This window comes from Cyprinus carpio, chromosome B9 (assembly GCF_018340385.1).
Source record: "Cyprinus carpio isolate SPL01 chromosome B9, ASM1834038v1, whole genome shotgun sequence".
In the NCBI taxonomy this organism is placed as follows: Eukaryota; Metazoa; Chordata; class Actinopteri; order Cypriniformes; family Cyprinidae; genus Cyprinus; species Cyprinus carpio.
In genome coordinates, this window is record NC_056605.1 from 3,338,749 (window position 1) to 3,346,354 (window position 7,606).

Here is a 7,606-nt window from a genome sequence, read left to right on the forward strand (position 1 = left end):
GCCTTACAACTTAATCTCACTTTCTAAGCTCCCCTCTCACACACTGACTTTATTCAGGGCAGAGATGCACAGTCCTGTCCACTCTAATCCTTTTACGGGAATGTGACTGACTGCGCCGTCCACCAGTAAATGCTGGATTTACAAGCACAACCTCTTACTGTAGGACCGCTGACAGGTCGATCCGGACTAACTCAGACCAACAGCGCACATGTGCCATCACAACTTTACTGGCTTTGAAGCTGGTGTGAACGAGCCCTTAGTGTCACAGTACAAAAGAGATAGGATTCAGGATTAAGGGGAGAATGAAAAACGGGCTTAATTTTTGAGACATGAAACACGGGGTGAATTCTCCTGTATGCAGGAGGAAGTTTGAGGCAGACTGCCACTGGACTAAGAATCTTAGTGACAGGAAACGGGCCAATGAATGTGAAAGGCCTGTAGACAACACTGGTAATGAGTTATGAGCGCACTCAACCCATGACAGTTGCTGACACCAGGAAGTGGGATTCTGAGTAACCAAACAAACATCGCAACACCCTCTCCAGATCCTGGTTGGCCCGCTCAGTTTGGCCGTTGGTCTGAGGGTGAAACCCTGAAGACAAACTCACCCTCGCCCCCAGCAGCCTGTCACATTCCAGTAATCGAAACGACCGAAAAACAATGCCCAGCGAGCCTGCCTGAAGTTAAGGCATTTGGCAGACCTGATGTATTCAAGGTTCTTGCGATCGGTCCAGACTATGAAGGGAACCCCCGAACCCTCAAACCAATGATGCCACTCCTCCAACGCTAACTTGACGGCCAGCAACTCTCTGTTGCTAATGTCGTAATTGTGTTCAGCTGGAGATAATCGATGAGAAAAAAACACGCATGGGTGCATCTTATCATCCGAAGCGGCACGCTGAGAAAGAACTGCACCTACCCCCACCTCTGAGGCGTCGACCTCCACCACGAACTGACGTGTGGAATCAGGGGCCATAAGAATGGGAGCCGAAACGAAGCAGCTCTTGAGTTTGGATAATGCAGTTTCGGCTGCACCAGACCACCTGAACGTCGTCTTGGTGGAGGTAAAGGCAGTCAGCGGTGCGGCTAGTTGGCTGAAATTGCAAATGAAACACCGATAGAAATTGGGGAACCCCAGAAACCTCTGGAGGGCCTTGCAGGAATTGGGGGTTGGCCAATCAACCACAGCCTTAACCTTGTCAGGATCCATGCATACCCACTCGGACGACACAATATAACCCAGAAATGGAACCGACTGTGCATGAAACGCGCACTTCTCACCCTTGACAAAAAGTCCATTCTCGAGCAGCCTCTGGAGCACTCTCCTGACGTGTTGAACGTGTTCCTGGAGAGAAGAAGAAAATATCAATATGTCATCCAGGTAGACATATATGAATTGGTCAACCATATCTCTCAACACGTCATTAACAAGTGCTTGAAAAACCACAGGGAATTTGATAACCCGAAGGGCATAACAAAATATTCAAAGTGCCCCCTGGGGGTATTAAATGTGATCTTCTACTCATCCCCCTTTCTTATGCAAACCAAATGGTAAGCGTTACGTAAATCCAATTTGGTGAAGACGGATGCCCCCTGCAACTGCTTGAAAGCTGAAGACATTAACGGCAAAGTATTCTTTACCGTGATGTTATTCAAGCCCCGGTAATCAATGCAAGGTCGCAGGGAACCATCCTTCTTCGTGACAAAAAGAACCCTGCCCCTGCTGGAGAAGAAGAGGGACGAATGAGCCCAGCTGCCAGAGAATCAGAAAAATATTTTTCCCTGGCCTCCCTCTCAGGAACAGAAAGCGAGTATAACTTGCCCTTAGGCGGAGAAGTACCTGGCACTAGATCAATGGCACAGTCATAGGGACATGTGTAGAGGAAGAGTAGCAGCCCTGGACTTACTGAACACCCAACACAACAGGCGCCAGTGGAGAGTCAGTGAGAAAAAGCTTGATTTGCTCTGTGTGATTGCCAGAAGTGATAAGCGTGAGTTTCGGAGACAGGCAACGACTGTCCATTGAGTGCCTTGACAAAAATCCTCTGACTAAGAGGAACCATCGGAATGAGAAGGTGTCTAGTGAGTGCAAAGTCCAAAAAATTACCTTCCGATCCAGAGTCGAGTAACGTTCTGCACTCGTGGTCCCTGGTTGCCCATTGCAGTCTTACCAGGAGGAGAGTACTTGATGAGGGTTTCTTACGTGAGGCTCCGCCTGACAGTAGCCTCAAACCTGCTGTCGGGCTTGGTCTTTTACTGGCCCCTCGTCTTCTCTGGTGCTCTCTCTCCTCCAGGGAAAGCTGAGCTCTCCCCTCCTGCATGGTCTCGTTGTCGAAGGAATGGCTGATCGCAAACCCAGGTTCTGTAGCAGAACAACCAGGAAAACTCAAATTCAGCGGACTCTGATTAAGCTGGTTTCGTTGCTGCAGGTTTGAATCCACATGTAAGGCTAAATCCACGAGGCCGTACAGCTTTCCTGGTAACTCCAACACAAATATTTCCTTTTGAATGCAATCAGCCAGCCCATGCAGGAACATGTCCCACTGCGCCTCCTTGTTCCAATTACACTCAGCCGAGTCCGGAACTCGATAGAATAGTCTGAAACAGTTCTGTCTCCTTGCCTGATATCAGCCAGTCTCCTAGCCGCCTCGTGCCCTGCCACGGCTCAGTCGAAGACCTGTTTCATTTCCTGGGACAGGCGGTGGAACATGGAGCAGCACGGATGTTGGTTCTCCCACACCGACATTCCCCACAGTGCGCCCCTCCTTGACAGCAGTGTCAGCACAAACGGCATTCTTGATTCCTCCATGGCGAATGTTTTTGGGTGAAATGAGAAGAACATCGAACACTCGATTAAAAAGGCTCTACAGATATAAAGTTCTCCGCCATACCTCTCCGGTGTGGGTAGACGAGGTTCAAAGTGTGGCACATCGACCGTTGGTCTAGGGGGAATGGACGGTGTGGGTGGCACAGTGGGCGATCTCTACAGCTGTACTTGGGTGATGAGCTCGGACACCTGCGCTACCAGTGTTTGTACGGTCCGTCACGTCGCTAGCATCTGCTCCTCTTGCCAGTCCAGACGAGCATTACTGTTGGTTAAGAAGTTCTGAAAATCAGATACCTCCACTGAATCCATGGTGGGTCAGTTCCTTCTGTCACTGTACAAAAGAGATACTGTAGGATTCAATAGCCGTACAATCAATGCTTTATTGATTCAACAGATAAATGGTAGGGCAAGGAAAATCGTGTCCGGCTTGGTGGCAAGGTAGCGCAGGGACGCAATGGGCAACCTCACTGAAGATGGCGGGGCAGGAATTCCAACCCAGAGATGGGAGATCAGGAACCATGAGAAGCATCGGCCAGACAGGACAACTGATACTAGGAACTGAATAACAAGACAGGGTTAGCTCTCCTTAAATAGAGCCTAACGAGTTGCAGCTGAAACTGATCAGCTCAAAGCAGCCGTACAGAGACACACCCACTAACGCACACATAACATGCACGGATGAATAAGTGAACCCAACAACTGTGACACTTAGAATACAACTAAAGTACAGGCTGTGACTAATTTTGTTGAAATTGTTATTTTAGGATTCTTTGATAATTAAATGAGATTTAGCAGCGTACTTTAATTAGGGAGACAGCATCTCTTGATTTTTTGGTTGATGAAAAATGATGCTAGCTAGATGTGATTAGATGCCAATGCAACCACTGAGATGCGTGTTTTCGCTCTCAGTCTGCAGTGCAGAGATGTATGTCCTTCAGCGGTGTGTGATGCATATTAAACATCACCACAGTGAAGAAACATCACAGTCTCTCTCTCACACCATATCCTGCCATGGAGATGACAAAACTCTGTCCTATGTATTTCCTCAGAGTTATCCAGCCCTCTGGGCACAGGGTAAAACACACACACACACACACACACACACACACACACACACACACACACACACACACACACACACACACACACACACACACACACACACACACACACAGGTCTCAAGGTTAGTTAGCGCACTGAGAAAATACACACACATTTATCATGAGTTTTAATTGGACACACACTACATCACACTGCAAAAAACACTCGTCAGTGCAGTGGTTGACACACAGATCAAAGTATATGCATCATGTTAGTCAAGAGCCATTTCTGTTTACCTCTCCATGTGAAATTAAACTAGATTTTGGCAGGCGGAGCTAATATAGGAGAACCAAAGTATTTTAACAGTTTGGGAATATATTTCATGAGACTAAACACACACACACACACACACACACACACACACACACACATATATATCACACCACACACACACCACACACAAACACACACACACACACACACACACACACACACACACATATACAGTACCACTTGAAAGTTTGGGAACCCCTTGAAGAATCTGTGTGAATGTGAATAATTTTGACAAAATAAGAGAGATCATACAAAATGCATGTTATTTTTTATTTAGTACTGTCCTGAGTAAGATATTTTACATAAAGACGTTTACATTTAGTCCACAAGAAAAAAATAAAAAAATAAAAAACAAGCTGAAATTATTGAAATAACCCCATTCAAAAGTTTGATACTTTGTTTGGTTACTGGATGATCCATGGCTGTTTTCTGTTCTGTGATGGTTGTTCATGAGCCCCTTGTTTGTTCTGAGCTCTGTTCTTCAGAATAATCCTCCAGCTCCTGCAGATTCTTCAGTTTTCTAGCATCTTCTGCATATTTGAACCCTTTCCAGCAGTGACTGTATGATTTTGAGATCCATTTTTTATACACTGAGGACTTTAGACAATAGAGGGACTCAAACACAACTATTAAAAAAAAGGTTCAAACGTTCACTAATGCTCCAGAACTGTTGAATTGTCTTATTTTGTAGAAATATCTTTTTTTTTCTTCTTCTTCTATTTAGTATTGCCCTTTGGAAGCAACAGAAGATACTTGCATGCTTCCCGGAAAACAAATTAAGTACAATTTACCTTGATCTTCAAATTTAAAATATGGTTATATTTTAATAATTATAAGAAGGTTATTTGACTTTTTTTTTTTTTTGACTAAATGTAAACTTTTATGTAAAATATCTTACTCAGGACAGTACTAAATGAAAATAACATGCATTTTGTATGATCTCTCTTATTTTGTTCAAATTACATTTTCACAGAAGGGGTTCACAAACTTTCAAGTGGCACTATATAATATATATATATATAGATATATATATATATATATATATGTCTAGATCTATATATCTTATATATATATATATACTTAAAAAATGCTTCAGTTTATATGATTAAATTTAATTAAATTTGAACACTAATATGGTGTATTATCTTTCTTTTTTTCTTTAAGTTCTCTTAGGTCACATGAAATCAGTTCTTTTTCTAAAACGCTGGAGGTGATGTTTCTTACCTGCTTTGGACAGCATAGGTTCTTCCATTGGCATTTCCTGTAAGAATAGAATTGGCTAAAAACCTTTACATTCCAGCTTTATTATCTACCTTTTATTATACAGGTGCTGGTCATATAATTAGAATATCATCAAAAAGTTGATTTAATAGAATCCATTCAAAAACTGAAACTTGTATATTATATTTCATTCATTACACACAGACTGATGTATTTCAAATGTTTATTTCTTTTAATTTTGATGATTATAACTGACAACTAAGGAAAAATCCCAAATTCAGTATCTCAGAAAATCAGAATATAACTTAAAGACCAATACAAAGAAAGGATTTTAGAAATCTTGGCCAACTAAAAAGTATAAAAATGAAAAGTTTGAGCATGTACAGCACTCAATACTTAGTTGGGGCTCCTTTTGCCTGAATTACTGCAGCAATGCGGCGTGGCATGGAGTCGATCAGGTCTGTGGCACTGCTCAGGTGTTATGAGAGCCCAGGTTGCTCTGATAGTGGCCTTCAGCGCTTTTGCATTGTTGGGTCTGGCATATTGCATCTTCCTCTTCACAATACCCCATAGATTTTCTATGGGTTTTAGGTCAGGCGAGTTTGCTGGCCAATTAAGAACAGGGATACCATGGTCCTTAAACCAGGTACTGGTAGCTTTGGCACTGTGTGCAGGTGCCAAGTCCTGGTGGGAAAATGAAATCTGCATCTCCATAAAGTTGGTCAGGAGCAGGAAGCATGAAGTGCTCTAAAACTTCCTGGTATACGGCTGCGTTGACCTTGCACCTCAGAAAACACAGTGGACCAACACCAGCGGATGACATGGCACCCCAAACAATCCCTGACTGTGGAAAATTTACACTGGACCTCAAGAAATGTGGATTGTGTGCCTCTCCTCTCTTCCTCCAGTCTCTGGGACCCTGATATCTAAAGGAAATGCAAAATTGACTTTCATCAGAGCACATAACTTTGGACTACTCAGCAGCAGTCCAGTCCTTTTTGAAGCGAGATGCTTCTGACGCTGTCTGTTGTTCAAGAGTGGCTTGACACAAGGAATGCGACAGCTGAAACCCATGTCTTGCATACGTCTTTGTGTAGCGGTTCTTGAAGCACTGACTCCAGCTGCAGTCCACTCTTTGTGAATCTCCCCCACATTTTTGAATGGGTTTTGTTTCACAATCCTCTCCAGGGTGCGGTTATCCCTATTGCTTGTACACTTTTTTTTATCACATCTTTTCCTTCCCTTCGCCTCTCTATTAATGTGCTTGGACACAGAGCTCTGTGAACAGCCAGCCTCTTTTGCAATGATCTTTTGTGTCTTCTCCTCCTTGTGCAAGGTGTCAATGGTCATCTTTTGGACAACTGTCAATTCAGCAGTCTTCCCCATGACTGTGTAGCCTACCAAACTAGACTTAGAGACCATTTAAAGGCCTTTGCAGGTGTTTTGAGGTCAATTAGCTGATTAGAGTGTGGCACCAGGTGTCTTCAATATCGAACCTTTCCACAATATTCTAATTTTCTGAGATACTGAATTTGGGATTTTCCTTAGTTGTCAGTTATAAACATCAAAATTAAAAGGAATAAACATTTGAAATATATCAGTCTGTGTGTAATGAATGAATATAATATACAAGATTCACTTTTTGAATGGAATTAGTGAAATCAACTTTTTGATGATATTCTAATTATATGACCAGCACCTGTATAATTAATACATGAAATAAACATACGTAACTGTTCATTCTAATTGCAAGCATACTCTAGCTCAAGCTGTGTAGATGCTGTTCTGAGGAAAATGCAAAACTTTATGATTCTAGAAAAAAAAAAAAAAAAAAAAAACATTCAGAAGATCATTATACCTACTATATGCTGGAATGCATGTGGCATCAAATATTCACTGCATCCATTACAAAACATTTTTCAATAAAACCTGCATAAACAGAAACTGCAACCATCCAAACAAATAGAGTTTGCTAAGCTGATATGCTATGATGTCCTGCACAATGTCAGTGTGTCGTCCAGACAGCTATTGTGTTGCCAACCCACTTTCCATTCAGCGCACAAACATGTTTACAGGGGTTTGGTTTGTGGGCCGCAGCACGACTTCATTGAAGATTGAGCCATTAGGCAGATGAATGGAGCGCTCATTTAGCAAACGCTGAATCTAATGCAGCGAATCTAATGC